The sequence below is a fragment of the Falco rusticolus genome, chromosome 3, assembly GCF_015220075.1.
Source record: "Falco rusticolus isolate bFalRus1 chromosome 3, bFalRus1.pri, whole genome shotgun sequence".
Taxonomy (NCBI): Eukaryota; Metazoa; Chordata; class Aves; order Falconiformes; family Falconidae; genus Falco; species Falco rusticolus.
In genome coordinates, this window is record NC_051189.1 from 54,044,624 (window position 1) to 54,060,729 (window position 16,106).

Here is a 16,106-nt window from a genome sequence, read left to right on the forward strand (position 1 = left end):
AACAGATAACATCAAGTTAGCTGGCAATGTTTTTGTGCCGGCTCCATTGGAAACCAGGCTCTGTACATGTTCCTCTGTATTGTTACAGCATTTAGGGTAAGAGAAGGACTAAAGTATTGACATTATTTTGTAAATATTCTAACATTAGACTTGTTTTGAAGATTGTGTTCCTATGGCTTTCTCTCCTTCTGCTTCTGGTACCTTGTTCTCCTCTGATGTTTTGCCCTTGTTACTTCTCAAACCTCCCCCTCCACCACCTTGGAGCCCTCTGTTCCAGTGCGGTCAGCTCCCCTGTGTTCCTGCTCACTGAAGATGCTCCCATTCTCATGGTGTTTTCTAACCCACAAAATCATAGCTGTAGTACTCTGAGACTCATACAGCTCATCCTTTCACATCTTACATATCAGAGCAGCCACATCAGTCTCGCTTATTTGATATTACTCTTCTGCTCATTGAATGTTTAAAAGCACACAGAAATCCCTGAGAGCTCAAGGCAAGAGTTATGACTGTGGCATTAATGTCTTTTACTGCAGTGACTTGGCACTGTCAAAAAAAAGTCATGGGGCAAACGCTACCTTTCCCCAGTTTCCTCGTCAGCCTTGGAGATCCAGTATGTTTCAACCACTTCAAGTTTCCAGTTCCAAAGCTGACATAACCTCATGTGTGTGAGGAAAAGAAGTGTATTCCCCTACCAGGCTCCTGGCTTCTCCGTCAGAATAGAACCTGGCACCACATGGCAGTACGCATGAGTCCTCCCCGGTGACACTGCATGCTCCGAGCACTGGCTATTCCTGGGATGACCTGTTGTCCTGGGGTGCAGGTTCATGATGGTGCCCAGGAGCCACACACACAAACCCTGGTATTTTTGACTGCAATGTACTTGTTTTTTTACTTTTCCTCTGGCTCATTGCCTTTTATATTTACTTCAACATGCCCATTCACCTTAACATTAAAAAAAAAACCAACCAAAAAAAAACAGATAAGAAAACAGTCTAAATGCTTTATCTGTCAATCAGGCAGCTTTTGCCACAGCTCATTCTGCTGCAGTTAACATTCCTAAAATCTGTCCTTCATTATAATAGTATAATAATCAGGCAGTTCCGATATGTCTGGTTATTGACACTAAGATCGATGACATTTACTACAAAAAAGTTAAACCAGTCTTTAGAAACTAGAAACCAACCTGCAGGCTCACTTTGGATTTCAACTGAAGCAAAACCCACTGGAATGATGCTAAAAATATATCATAAAGCTATCCAAATTGTAGCAATTTTCTAGGCCCTGCTCACCTTAAAGGTGAGGAGTGTAAGGTGATGCTGTCTAGAGTTACACCACTTCTGCTCAGCCCTTGGGAACACAGTTCAGTGACCTTTGAATCTTCCTTTTGTACTTTCTGTTTGATGCTCCGACAGGAATTTTGTAATTAAGTCAGCTTCCATCACCAAGTTGCAGTTTCCTATGTCAGAAGAAATGCTCTTCCTGGTAGACAGGTAGTGAGGATATCAGACTGCAGCCCTTAATAACCCGCACAGAAGCAGTTGAGAGTTTCAGTTTAACATCATTCCTCCTGGTGTGCGGTTGTTTGTTCTTCAAGCCTCACATTTACTTTACAGTAAGGTTTGCGCTGTGGAGAAGACTGCTGGTGGGGAAGTTCTGGGAGGAACAGAAAGGTTTGAGATATTTGTTCACATAACCTCACCTTGATATGCAGCAAACAAATGCATTTATCAACACTGACCAGGAAAGGATCTTGCAGGCTACAGGGTCCAGTACTTTACTGTCTCCAGCAACCATAAAACATAATGCTTTCTACCCAACACAGCCACCTTTCTTAACATTATGATAAACAGTTTTTCTATAGCTGCTCTAACTGGAAGGTTCCTCCAAAGCTTGCAGGTCTCAAAGCTAGAAAACTTCTCTTGATTTCTAGCCTGAATTTATTCATGGCTGGCTTGCACTTACCTGTCGTTTACCAACAGACCTTGGTTTACAATGCCTCTTCTTCATTCTGTTTCATCGTACCTTCCCCATCCTTCTCAAAGAAACTACTTCTTCATCCTTGAGTTGCCTTCCCCTGCACCCTACCCATACACATGCTGCCTGTAGGGCTGTCCTTCATGTGCAAAGCACAGCCCTTTGCCCCTCTGCTTCCCTGGGATCGGACCGATGTGACAGCCACTCGTGACCCCAGTGATGAAAGGAAGGGGCTGTGTTTCAGCCAGGAAGCTCATTACTCCACTCTCACCTCTCACCTCTGCTGCCGATGCCTCCCGGTGAGCGTTTACTAGTTTCCCTGACTGCATTTGCCTGCCTTCATTCTTCCCTTCTTGTTTTAACACACATAGAAAATGAAGGTGTGAACATTTACTTGAGTCATTACCTTAAGGCTTCTGGTTTTCTTCCTTAGCTTCCCCTCCAGCAGTCCCCAAAATAAAAGAATGAATTCTAAAAGGATAAAAATAATATAGACCTGTGCAAGGAACAGGAAAAATTCTCACCCAAATGAGTGCCAATGGCTGCCAATTCTAGTCTCTTGATTTTTGCTTTCAAGGCTGGGAAACTCTCCATATATCTGCAGGGATATAAATGAGCTGATACTGGATAACACTCAAATGAATATGTTCTATGAGAGTTGAAGTACATTTTGCAGAATATGCATACAGAGTCTACTAAAGTACTTCATCCAAAATTGAAACTGAGCACCTATCTCTTCTTAACAAAATCATGGAGAAAACCACCCTTTGTAATTCTCAACTTAAGCAGAAGAAAATGGAGAAAATCAAGGGCCAAATGGCGGTTGAAAATGTACCAAGGTGGAGAGTACACAGTGAGGATGCTTGGACACTGCAGTTGAGCTGGAACACTGCATTGGCTCCAGTTCCTCAACCGTTCACACCACTGACAGCTTCCCAGGGAGCTCCTTGTTTGTGTCAATATTCACAGAGCATCTTTTTCTCTAGAAAACATCAGTTACCAGAGTCGTGGCCTAGAGGGATGATGTCTCCTGTAGTCAAACCTGTGTGGTGGTACAGTGCCTCGCGAACTTGACCAAATTTTGCAACTATTATCTAAATATTTTTTTTTTTTCCTAGAAGCAGTCTATGTGCTTTCACAACCAATGAAGGCTGGAGTGTGCCTCTCTGTGTGTGTTCTACTTGTGCACGCTCATTTCAAGCAATGATTTGCTCTCCCCCAAAGACAATTTGCTGTGAAAATTGTATTTTAATGGATCTGTGTTCCTGATCATGATGCTGACTATGATAATTTATCTGAGGTTACCTACGAATTTCCTTTCTCCTAGTAATGAAGTCTATAGATTTGAGTACACCTAGAAAGCAAAATGTCATCTGCAGTGACATGTCAATAAAAAATGAAAATCCAAAAGTTTATTTCAGTAGAGGAAAGTATTATCTCAATTTCGGAGAGGACAGGAGGAAGGAATTATACTGTCTTTAAGAAGTATTTTAAACTGTATTTGAAATTTTCTAGATTTCTAAATTGGCTCAACATGAAGAAGATTTCTCAGATATGAGGAAAATACCCTGCTATAATGGACAGATAAATCTGATCATGCCCACAATACAAAGCTGTGGAATGTATAATAACTGATTTTATTAAAGTAGCAGGGGTTCAGGCAAGAGTGAATCATTACGTTTAAGTCCTGGAACTATCACTTTAAGCAAGTACTCTGATTTCCACCACCAACTAGGAGTGATATCATAATATATGAACCATCACAGCAGCTGTTTGTAAGATACTTACAGCACCCTGCTTGCACTAGTCCAGCAGTTAAAAGCAAGAATAGACCAAAATTTTAAGAAAGTGTAGGACAGATTGTCTGTAAATAAGGGAGTGTGGAGGCTTCACGGCATCCCATTAGCATTGTTCGGTGTAACTGTCTCCCTCGATGAGGGAGAGATGAGGCCACACGCAGCCCCTCACCTCTCCTCCATCCCTGTCCTGGCTGCCCTGCAGGAGGGGCACAGCAGCAAGTTTTAAACGAGCTAACTCAGGTGAGGAGGACGGTCTAACAGCACTGTTGTGAATCTATTCCACTGCAAACAGCTGATCCCAATGCCCAAAGTTATTTAAAGCTTGCTCATGTATCTTTACACAATGCTTTCAAGCGCAGTATAGATACACTCTTTGCTTTAGGTATGTGAAGGGGTAGATAGGTGATGACTGGCAGTGTACCCTGCAGCTAGCTGGCTGTCAGGGAGGGTGCATCATTCCATGCATTTGCCCTCCTTTCAGTGCAGTCCTGGGCAAAAAAAGTCATCCTCGCCCTGCTTTCAGATGTGACCTGCTGCCTGCCTGTCACCAAGCTCATCTTTCTCAGTAGCTTAAAGAAGCGAATGTCCACAGCTGGTGGGTGCTGCAGGTTTGCTCTCTGGAGGCACACACTTTGGAGCAGGCACTGCATCTGCATAACCTTTTGCAGAGCACAGATGCAGTAGAGTTAGTAGCATAGGTGCTCTCCAGTGGTAGAAGGGGACCAGAAAAGTATCTTCCAGTTGCAACAGTGGGAGTTATTCCACAGAGGACAGAATAGGGCGTGTGGGATTTCAGTGTTTCTGTGGCCATGCTTCTAATGGCTCTGAATCTCCATTTTAATTGCTAATGACACCATGAGGCAGATGTTGAAGATAAATTATATTAATTGAATAATGTTAGTTAAAAAAGGGCTACAAAAAGGAAGACTGGATGCTTAGGCTTGGAAATACTCAGTGCACATGTCACTGCTCTTCCCATCACCTTTGAGATCAGAAGAAAGCTTGACCTGACTTCTGCCAGTCATGTAGCAAGGTTAACTAGAGGTGCAGAGCCAGGCGGAGTTTAATGGGTTGTGAGCCCCATGAGGTGACCTGCATGGAGGGGGTCTGCACCCACCACGCTGCTGGCAGAGAGACCTCTCTCCTGGCCTCCCTATAGCCTGGCTAAGTGGTGCTTGGCGTGTCTCTCTAGTCACTGTGTGGAAGACCCCAAGAGCTTATGTGGAGGTTTCGAGGGAACAGGGGTCCCTGGGTCCATGCCAGCCTACACAACTGGGAAGGATGGAAAGCCATTTCTCCCCTCTCCTGCCATGCTGAATTATTGTCTGTGCCATCCTTCTGCCTTCTCACTGGGGATAAAGACCACCAGGAAACACATTTAAAAATCATCTGTGGCACACAGAAGGAGAAGAGAGAAAGTTGTTGGTACATTTCAGCAAGCCTCATTAAAAACATCTCTAGGCACTACAAAGTGCATGTTATCAATATGCATATGTGATGTCTCTGAGGCAGAGTTGCCTTTAAGGTACATATTCAGCAGGACAACATTTTCCCATGTGAGGCAAGGAACAACAGTGAATCATATGTGTGGGAGGGAAAGGCCTTCCGGCTATGTACAGTATTTATTCCCTTTTGTGTCTTGCTTCCCCCCCCCCCCTCCCCTCTTTTATTAATGGCTTTTGCAATTACTGGTAACAGGGTATTTCTAGCTGGCAAGGAGTGGTGACTTCTGCAGTCAATTGTTTGTGGGAAGCTGGATGTATAGGGGAAGGAAACGATGCTCATGCTCTGCCTTTGCTCACCCCTCCGACCCCCGAGCGAGAGCCAGCTGACATGCTATTCGTGTTTGGCACTTGCCTCCCCAGCTGAATGTCACATACTTGACCTCACACAAATACACATACAGATGTAGAAATACAGAAGGTGAGGACTCCAGTGCACACATTAAAAATTCCTACTGAAGATGTCAGCAGGGGGCCCAGAGAACTGGTTTAGATTTAGAGGGAATCTGAAGGAAAAGAATGGCATCCTGCTCCGCCTGCAACCACGAAGGCTGGGCATAGGACTTGGGGTTTTATTTCTTACCCTACTGAAGAGGGGTTCCACCCCAGGAGCATTAGTGCTGGAAAGCATTGTAAAAAGCAGGCAGACGCACCAGCACAGGTGAAGAATGCTACAGTATTTCAGGATGTTAGGTGAGCTCCTGGTGAGCTGACAGGGTGCTAGAGTTCAGCATTTCCCTAAATGCTGATCAATAACCGTCAATGGATGTGAACAGTGACACGCAGCCAGTAGACAGCAGGTTGACTATGGTTTTGGCAATAAATTACAGCCAGGTGAGACAGAGTACTCAGGAGGGTGTAGATGTGATGGAAGAACCCCAGTGTCCCAGGGGTGAACACATTCTGGCAGTGAGGAGGTTATCCAGGAACTGTACCTCTACCAGGTCTGGGTGCTGGCACTGTGCTTCCCAGGGAATGTGGCAGAGGTAAAGGGCAGGCCATTTCAGAAGAATGGCTGTTAGGTGTGTTTTAACAGAATTATGTAGTCTAGGAGCAGCAAGATCCAGTACCAATGTGCACTGACGGAGAGCTTGTGCAGCTGTGACTGTGTAAGCCCTGTGAAAACATATACTGCCGAGACAGAAAGAGAGGAGAGCTACAGCTTCTTTATGGCTCCCTCTTCTCCTTGCCTTCCCTCCCTGCTTTCCCTTTGTTCAATTATGTGTGGATTTAGAGAATCCTGCTGAAGCTGAACTATAAAAATGCAAGACACTGTGTAATTACGGGAGTATAAGTGACCTAACAAATTTTAGCTCTGAATAGAGCAAAAGGATTAAGAAAGAAACGTGAAAGCTGGCATCACTGAGCTGGCAGTGCTACCATTTGCAAATGCTAGTATCAAGATATCTCTGACTGGTAAGTTCTGCTGCTTGCTCCCTTCCTTCTCTTGCTGGAAAAGCAGAGGGGCACTGGCGAGAGGGGAAAGGGTGGCAAGGAGCACGGACAGGCAAAGTGAGGAGGGTGGCACTCACAGGAGAGGCTGTGGGAGGGGTCGCAAGAGGGAATCAGAGCCAACAGCTCATGGAAGAGAAAAGCACATCTGGAAAAGAACTGAAAGGTTTTGAGGCCCCAGTGAGTGGAAATGGTTGGCAGTTTCCTGTCAGACTGGAAAGAATGTCATTCTTTTTCTGTGGAAAATGCCCTTTTAATAACTGTCCATCAGATAATATTTCTTTGAAAATTTGCAATTTTACCTGACTCTTATTTTAAATTTGTGTTGGGGAGGAATTGTCATGCAACTGGAAGCTGACATTTCTGGCAGGCTCTTATCATTCACGTTTTCTTCCTAGAGGCAAAGAGTGTGAGATCCTTCCAATCTGGAAGCTACAGCTGGGCTGACAGGGATGCACTGAGCCTGGCGCTTGCTTCCAGCCATCTGCCTGGAAGCCTCACACTATGGCAATTCTCTCCCTCTAGGCAAAAGTCAGGCTGACAAGGGCCTTTAAAGACGGCAACCAGCAAATCAAATAAAGCCTTTGTTCCTTCAGATTGGAATGTTTCCCTTTTCTGTCCAAATGAGACATGGATGTACAAACAATTTTGTGAGAAATGTCTGACTCCACTGATGACCTTAGAGAGTACAAAGGTCCTTTGGTAGCTGCTTGCCTGTGCTTCCACTGGCAAAATTTCTTGACAGACCAGTTATTTTGTCGCTGAATTTCACATGGTTGTAAGCAGGACCAGTTGCCCTCAGGAAAAGGCTCCCCTGTACACATTTCTGTCCCTGGGAGTGCTCAGAAACAAGGAATATGCTTGACTTCCTCTCCTCTGCCTCCTCACCGTGCCCATCACGGGCATTTGCTCTGCCTTTACTGTGGCGGCTCTCTAGCTACTGCAATTAAACAGGCTCTGTAAAATGACTGCAGCCTGGCATCGGTGCTAATATATGTAACAGACTGCAAATTCCACTGACTGTTAGGGACCATTAGCCAGCCTATCTGACTCCTGCAGGGTCTGTTAGTTTCTGCAGAGGGCCCCAAAGACCAAGCTCTAAGAGCGGGTTGACCCTGCAGATTGCTTCCCACCCGACTCCAGCTGGAGCATCCTCTAGGAAGAGATGATTCTGAACAACTGGGAGAAAGCTTCTTTGTGATACTCCTGAAAAATAAAACTTGATGGAGACTCATTTTTCCATTCTACTTAGAGTACTATAAGGTTTGGGCACTGAACCTCAAGAAGGACATAGTTCAGCTGGAGACAGTCCACAGGAAAGCAACAAGAACGGTCAGAGGTCTAGAAAACTGGATGCTAGAAAGATGAACCTGAATAATTCTTAGTCTCCAGAAGAGACACCTGCAAGAGGATACTGACAGATAGGTAAAACAGGATCCTCTGTGATGGAAAAGTTAGGAAATAAAAATTAGGAAATAATAGGCAAAAGTTCATATGAAATGTTATGAAAAGTTTGGAAATTATACAGATAAAGTATGCATTGATTGGAGAGTTGTCCAAGTAGATAGCTGTGGAGATCTTCAACAACAAGTCAGAGAAAAATCTGTCAGAAATGGCAGATGATCCTATCTTGGATAGGGGAAAGGACCAGATGACTTTTTTATGTTCTTTCCAGAGCAATGCTTTTGTGTTCAATGCTCTTTGACAGAAAACCATGGTTTGAGTTTGCATGCTTCTTCTAGATGCTTAAGCTGGTCAGGAAGCAGATATGTAGAGGGAATCCAAATGTGTAGTAAAAAAAAAAAAAAAAAAAAAAAAAAGATAGGTAGAGGAAATCTGGGCAGCTTCAGACAAACTAAACAGACTGAATCTTGAGCTGGGGAGACTCCAGGCAGCTACTCAGTGATTATGCTAAGGACCCGGGTGTATGCCTGAGAGTTCTATGAAAAATGTTCTGCAGATGGGATTGATGTATCTGCTATTTTGGCTTTGCCTGCACTACATTTACCTGTGTTAAATAAACAAAGAAAGTGCTCTAAGTATTGCTCTAAGATTGAATAATAAGTGGAACATTTCTTCTTTTGTTAGTAGCTTGTGTCCTTGCTTATTAAGTCTCAGGCTGAGCAGCCAAAGGCAGCGTTTGAGACATAAATGCCGGAAGGGACTCCCACTGCTGAGAGCAACTGGCAAACAGCTTGAAATGTGCTACTTCTATTCCTGGAAGACCATGATGATCAGGAATACAAGTTCTGTGTCCTTTACTCCCTGCCCTCTCTTCTCTTCCCCCTGCTCCTCCTCCATCCCTTTCAATAGCATTCAGGAAGTTCAAAACTTATCCTAAATCGCAAACCAGTGACCAATAAAGCAAAATTGTTCTTTCATCTTTTGCTAACTAAATGAGCAGAGATCAGTTTTGGACAAACTCCTCATTTTAGTTAGTGGTAAGATGAATACCAAGATTTGCCCTGCTTTTCTGTTTGTCTTTAGATTCAGTTTTTAAATCACCACACCAAAGCTTCCACTCCTTGGAAAAATCTACAGAATGAGTATATAAGAGAAGTATCAAGTCTATGAAGATTCATTTGCCTTTTCAAACCCAAATCTCTCTCTCCCATATCACACCATCGTTTGTCTTTCAAGTCATTTCCTCATGAAAGCTTCCTCTGCCTTACCGAAGTCAAATACCTCAGACAAAGCCAAGCTTTGTTAGTCGTAGCAAGAAACATGAGTTCCAGTGCTAAGTACAACACAGGAAAAATTTCCTACCCGCTTTTCATATGTCTGTTAAGGTTTTTAGCCCTAGCACAACTGCTAATCACAGCTGCTTGCTATCACCCAGAGAACAAGACACAGTCTTTCAATCTATACCTGACACTTCCCAATAAGCTAATTGGAGCCAGTGCAGATATTATAAAGTGCTCCTTGCGCAAAGCAACTGCATGACGGAAAGCTGTTCTAATGTGGAATGAGCAGTGCTGTGCTTTATAACAACTCACTCCTGCGATTATTGCCAGATGTTTGCAAATGTTCTGTAAGTCTCCCATCTAACATTAACTGCTCTTTCCAAATTTTTTACAGTGATCAAAGACTGAGGGTGCTGTTTAACTAGTGTTGGCAAAAAAGAAAAGGGGAATTAAACAGTCTTTTTTCTTTTGTTCTTTCCGCTGATACTAACAGGGATGAAACCACTTGAGTGATAGGGAAGTCCACAGTGCTAGAGACACATTATAATAGTTTGATTTCTGAGTCTCTTATCTAAATGATATACCTCAGCCTCAGTAACGTGAGCTGCACTTCTATTTAGTCATGTAATTGAAAAGACTAATATTTCATTGCCAGTGTATGTCATAATTTTGCAAAGAAACAACACCTGCTGCCAATTCAGATAATATTTATTAATACACAAATTAAGTGGCTGTCTGTTGACACCGTTCCTAATACACTCCTATTTGCAGGCAGAAGAATGAAATGTATTGACCACTTCATCCTTCTTGGGAACAGCTGCTGGAGGATTTACCTGCAATTACCTACTGAAAATAAAATGAAAGATTAGTAGAAGTAAGATGTCACTTTGGACTTAGGGCTTCTGTTGCTAGGGAAACCTTAGAGTTAGCATCCTGATTAGGGCAAAAATTGCTGTAACCCAGCTGAACCTTTGTCAGCATCAGTGTTCAGCAGAGCTGCAGACAGCCTGTTTGTCTGACCAGGGACACTGATTGCCCATCATGGTCTCTTGGTTGAATGAATAGCCCTTTCTGATGGTGCCTCATCCAGATGCCACCTTACAAATATACACAGCAGGGACTGTGTAACTGAATTACACAAATACACCACCAGTGTGATTAGCTGGGTAAAAGGGAAAGGCTGATGGAGGAAGGGAGATTAATGATATTTGATACCCACTACCTCTACTATCAAAGAATTCAGAGCTACCCAGGCACGCAGTGCCTGCCAATCACCCCTACAAGAACACATTTCATATAGGTGAAGAACAATAATGGAGGGACATCAGTCAAGTTAGAGCTTGGCAATAAAACCTGCAAAAGGACTTGAAATAGTAGAGTAGGGCCAAAGAAAATGTAAAGTATTCTTATATGCTTGTGTCTGGGCCTCCAGAGAGGGAAAACAGGTAACTAAGTAGAAAGCAGTGGAGGTGGGAAGGCAAAAAAGAGTATTACAACCTCCTTACACTGTCCTGAGGAAGAGATTCCTTTGCATTTCTGGAGCATCAAAGGAATTAATTTTGGGAAATCCTGCCTCTCCCACCTTCACCCACATTGGGGAACCCGCACATTGGGGAACCTTCTTTGAAGATCCCAGTGCCTGCATCTTCACTTTGGGGACAAAGGTGGGCCCAGCACAGCACTCCTGGCACTGTAAGACACCAAAGAAGGCCCTCGTGGATAATAGCAAGAGAACAGGTTTCAGACAAGTACAGAGGCCTCAGAAGACAAGTTAATGCTTTTTATTTGTGAAGTTTGAAAGCTGTCAGGGATCAGTCTGTCAGCATAATTGAATTAACTGCAATCAGTATTGGCTGTATTCAATGAAATAGATGTTGCTGTGGTTTTGCACTTAGAGATAACTTCTGCTTCAATTCTGTTAGGAGTACGACTTTAAAACTCCCTAGTTCTCAAAAACACTGTAAGAGAGCTACTTTATCAGATGAGAAAGATGGTGGGCCATTTTGGTTTTCAAAGTTTTTGCTAATATAGTGCACTACCCATCATTTCAGCCAACACAAACACTGAACTTTAGCTACATGTAAATTAGATGGTAAATCTATACAATTATATCATATTTAAATGATTGGATTACCTTGTCTCTGCCCTTTGTAAAAGATCCACCATCCTTAAGAGGAGTAACACAGATGTTTCATGATTACTTCATGACCAGAAACACCAAAACCACTTCATTAGTTCTTCTTTAATGTTACCTAAGTGCTGACTTCTTAAAATAATCTGGGATTAATATCTTAAACATGCACAGACGTTCTTGCATTCTTCTATCCACAACTTCAATACCAAAAGAAACAGGAGCTCTGAAAGGAAAATTACAGAGCTGGTCTGAGTGCTTATGACACTTATCTCTTAGACATTTGCAAACTTTAGCACTGAAGTTTAACATGTGTTAATAGCTGATCTCAGATCTTTTTAGCTGCAGTGACTTAACTACTGCTTCCAGCAGCTCACCACATCTTTCTGTAGTAGATTACTCCATGTTGTGTGAGGTGTAGCAAAAAGGAGTATAAGCCTATTCCTTAACCATCATAGATCACAGCTAAATGAGTCATTATGCAGAAATTCTCCCACAATGTCCCAGGCTATAGTCCCAATTAAGTGCAGTTCAGTGTTTGCAGTTATGTGAATACTGTGTTTCTAAAGAAATTTCTAAATTCTTAAATATTCAGCTTTTTGATCAGGTGGAAAACTCCTTTCTGGTCTCAGTAATTCTAAGCAAACTGTCATCTAATTGTTAAATATGATGAAAGCAATTTCTTTTATTGTCTTACAACTCTGCTTAATGCATGAGAATTTTCTTCTCACATCTCTTCTTCCCCCCCACCCCCCCACCCCGCTCTGCCATGTGTGTGCGCATATATATAATTATTTCAGTGGCCAGTAGTGATTTGGCCAGTTCATAGCTGTTTCACAGCAGAAACTTTGCTACTTTTGAGCACACCATAATATTTCATAAAAGTAAGGAAACAAAATATTCTGTTTTGTAATAAATTACAGTATATTCTATTCATAGCCGTGTATCTCTTCTGTCCTAAGAATTGAAGGTTCAGTAGTAACAAAATAAGTGAATCTTATTATGTATGGAAACACAGCTGAAGGGTTGCTGTTCCAGATATAATAAGAGGATTTCCTTTGTTCTTTTTCCCATGAGTTTTTGCAATTCATTATAAGTTCAGAAGACAGTCCAAGGCATAAAAACTTCTTCCTAAACTCAAATGAGTGAAAACATGAAGTTGTTTTTATTACCTACGCATGAGACAATAGCACCAAGGTGCTAGTCACGCCGCCATTTTGGTGGGTTGACCCCAGCCAATAGCCAAACACCCACACAGCTGCTCGCTTGGTCCCCTCTTTAATGGGATTTCTCCCCTGATGTAATGCTCTGAGAAATTTGCAGTCACTTTTGCTCCAAGTGGCCTTCCTGCTGTATTCCCACCTATCAGTCTGGTGAGGACTGATGAACAGAGGGCCTCCCAGATCTGGAGACTGTCTACAGCAGCCAAGGTCTGCTGCATGCCTGCTGCCTCGTATTGGCATCCATCCAGAACCTGCTCGCTCTCCTCTTCCACAGGGCAGGGAAGAAATAGGAAGAAACCAAGACAACTTGTGAGAGAAGATCGTCTGTTCCTCTGACGGTGCTGGACACGCTGCTCCAGAGGAGAAGAGGAAGGCAGTCCACTGCCTTTGAGGACACCATGCCTGAGACAGAGACCCAACTCCCATCTCCAGCCATCGCCCCAGCAGGCAGAAGAAAGAACACTGGAAGCAGAGGTCAACAGGTCCATGCCACCATTCCTAATTAAAGGAAAGGATTTATGGCTGCCAGTTCTCATTTCTGGAGCAGTCATGTGCTCTTTTCCTGACAAATATTCACCACCAAAAAGCTGAGAAATAGTGCCAAACTTAGTAGATGTGTGATGTGTGGATGCAGAGTACAAAAGCTGTCAGCAGCAGACAAACAAAAACCATTTCTAACTCCAGACATAGAGGAAGTTCAGCATTATGGGCCTATCCATCCACGGTGCCTCATGGCATTCAGAGCTGCAATCCAAGCTGGGTCAGGGCCGTAAATAAAAGAGCAGCAAGTTAAGCTGTGGTTTTCTTGATAATTTCTATAACAACAATAAGAAGTTCCGAAATTTCTGTTCCTGGGGTGATCTTAAACTCCAGGCTGCTCATATTAGCTGCTGATATTAGAGGAATTTGAACTATAAGAACAGTAAGGAAATTCTGAAGCAGTGACAGAAAAGGTACCTGCAAAATTAGGAAATGAGAGGAAGGAGACACAGCAAGACACAGAAGAGACTATATATGTCTAGCGAAGAAAATGCTTCAGTTTGTGCACCTTAGTAAGGAGTAATCAAAATGGGAGTGTGATTCCACTAGAGTATTTTAGCAACAGGACATTTTCTTTACTAGATTAAGTTTATGGATTACTAGAACTCTTTAAAAAATAATGATTAGAGACAGGTGCTGTCTGAATTAAATGAACAACCGTTGCACACAGAAGCAGCAACCTTGAGGAAAAACACATTTGAAAATTTTCCTTGCAAGCATTCATCAAGCTAGAATTTTGCAGTTTTTTTGATGTTCCTTCTGTCCAAAGGATAGCTCCTGGTAATGCCTGTCCTGGTGATGAAGGTAAAAGTAAAATTTATGCTGTGCAACAGGAAGGAAAAAGACATCTTCAGATTACTTCGAGATTTTGTAGCCTTGCACCAAAGGCAAAACAAAAACTAGAAGTGAAATCCTGATTCCACTGAAATCGATGGCAAAAATCCATTTAATTCAGTTATTTTAGGATTTTATACCAGAAGGGCATCAAGAGACTGAGGATAAAGAATATGGGTGCCAGTAGCCATCCCACCACAGCAATCCTAAGTTTAATATATGGGCTGTAATACAGGTGCTCCAATCCTACCGTGGCTGATAGAACTAGTTCAGGGCTAGTACACTGAGTACAAGTGTAAGAGTAACCTAAGACATGCAGATCAGCAATTAATATGAACTAAATAAACTTTTCCAGGTAATGACATTTTTCTGTGTCAGAGACTACTCCAAAAACAAAGCAAAGTAAGAGCTTCGGTGAAAAGTTCCACTTGTCCATGGGAAGACTCCTTAAAATCTGCTCTTTTTTAATAGAGTCTGTCTTCTAAACAGTGGCATTTGAAGCTGAACATCTGTGAAATGAATATTTTCAGTACATGCTAATTCAGAATGTGCTGCAGGCAAAAAAGGTGCAGCAGCTGTGAGCACCACAGGTTCTGGTTGGGTGCCAGTACAAGGCAGTAAGTACGCAGCAGACCTTGACTGCCGTATAGTCTCCAGATCTGAGGGACCTCTGCTGAACAATCCTTACTGGAGTGATAGGCAGGAACACAGCAGGAAGGCCACTCAGAACAAAAGTTACTGCAAGTTTTGCAGAATTTATCAGGGGAGAAATCCAATTAAAGAATCAGAACTAGAAAGTCTAAGGAAGTTTGTGTCAATTAATCCAATGACTGGAAAGAGATAACTAGAAAAGAACAGGTTTAGGAAACATCCACAGAAGCCAAGAATAAGCTTTGACTACCAGCAGGATCAATTTTCTACTCAGCAAAGAGGCTGCATCTAGAAATAAAGTTTGGCCCTGGGTTTCCTGTATATACATATGTGTGTATATAGATAAATACAAGGCATGCAGAAAAATGTTGGTAAAATTATTCCAGTGTCAAAATTGCTCAATAATTATCAGATGCTTGCTTATATTAAACAGGCAGCAACAGGTCACATCTTATTTTGAGGATCCATTGTGTTAGATGTTCTATGTGGGCTAGAAGTAACGGTATGTGTTACGTATACTACTCTGTAGCCCTCTGAAAAGATTACATCAGTTGAAAGGTAGACAAATGACAAACAAAAGGAAATGCTGTCTTCATTTCTGTATGTATACAGCTGACTATACTTTGGAGCAGAATTGTAGAAGAGGAGGGGAGGGACTGGAGAAAGGGGAGGGCTGCAAACAGAAGAAAAGAAGGGAGCAGAGAGGAGGTACCTACTGAAGATGAAAAGGACCAGCTGGGGTCTACAAGAAAGAGGGAGCGGCCAAGGACTGGCAGCAAGGAGGCAAGAACAAGTCTGACTTGATTAAATCTAAGTGAGGCAGGAGCTGCTCTTGCCACTGCAGCAGGAAGCAGGGTGGCACAGGTCACCGCTAGCCTGAAGAGCCTGGAAGGCTGCTGATCATGTCCAGTGCAAGCATGGGCAGGGCACCCTGCAGAGCCCATGTCAGCACAGAATAAAATGGGGCAAATATACCCGAGCCCTGGCTATTAGTGCTGCCTTGGTCCTGGAATAAGCCCAGGTCAGGTAGGGAAGGAAAGAGTGAAACAAGGTGCCACAGATGCCAAATATCTAGTGAATTAAAATCTTCCTGAAAAGGTGAGAATGAAGAGTGGGAGCCAGGGCTCCTTTCTTGTCTCCAGTGGGACAACTCCAGCTTTCACCTTCACCTGCTCGCAGTCCTGGTAGGAATCCTGAACATGTTAACTTGAGAAGTATACTCCAGTAGTTTTCAAGTTTTTTGCCCTTGTTCCTGATTCCTTGGGGATGTAGAGAGAGTCCTTTACCTTTCCAACCCCCTTTACTTCTTATGGTTT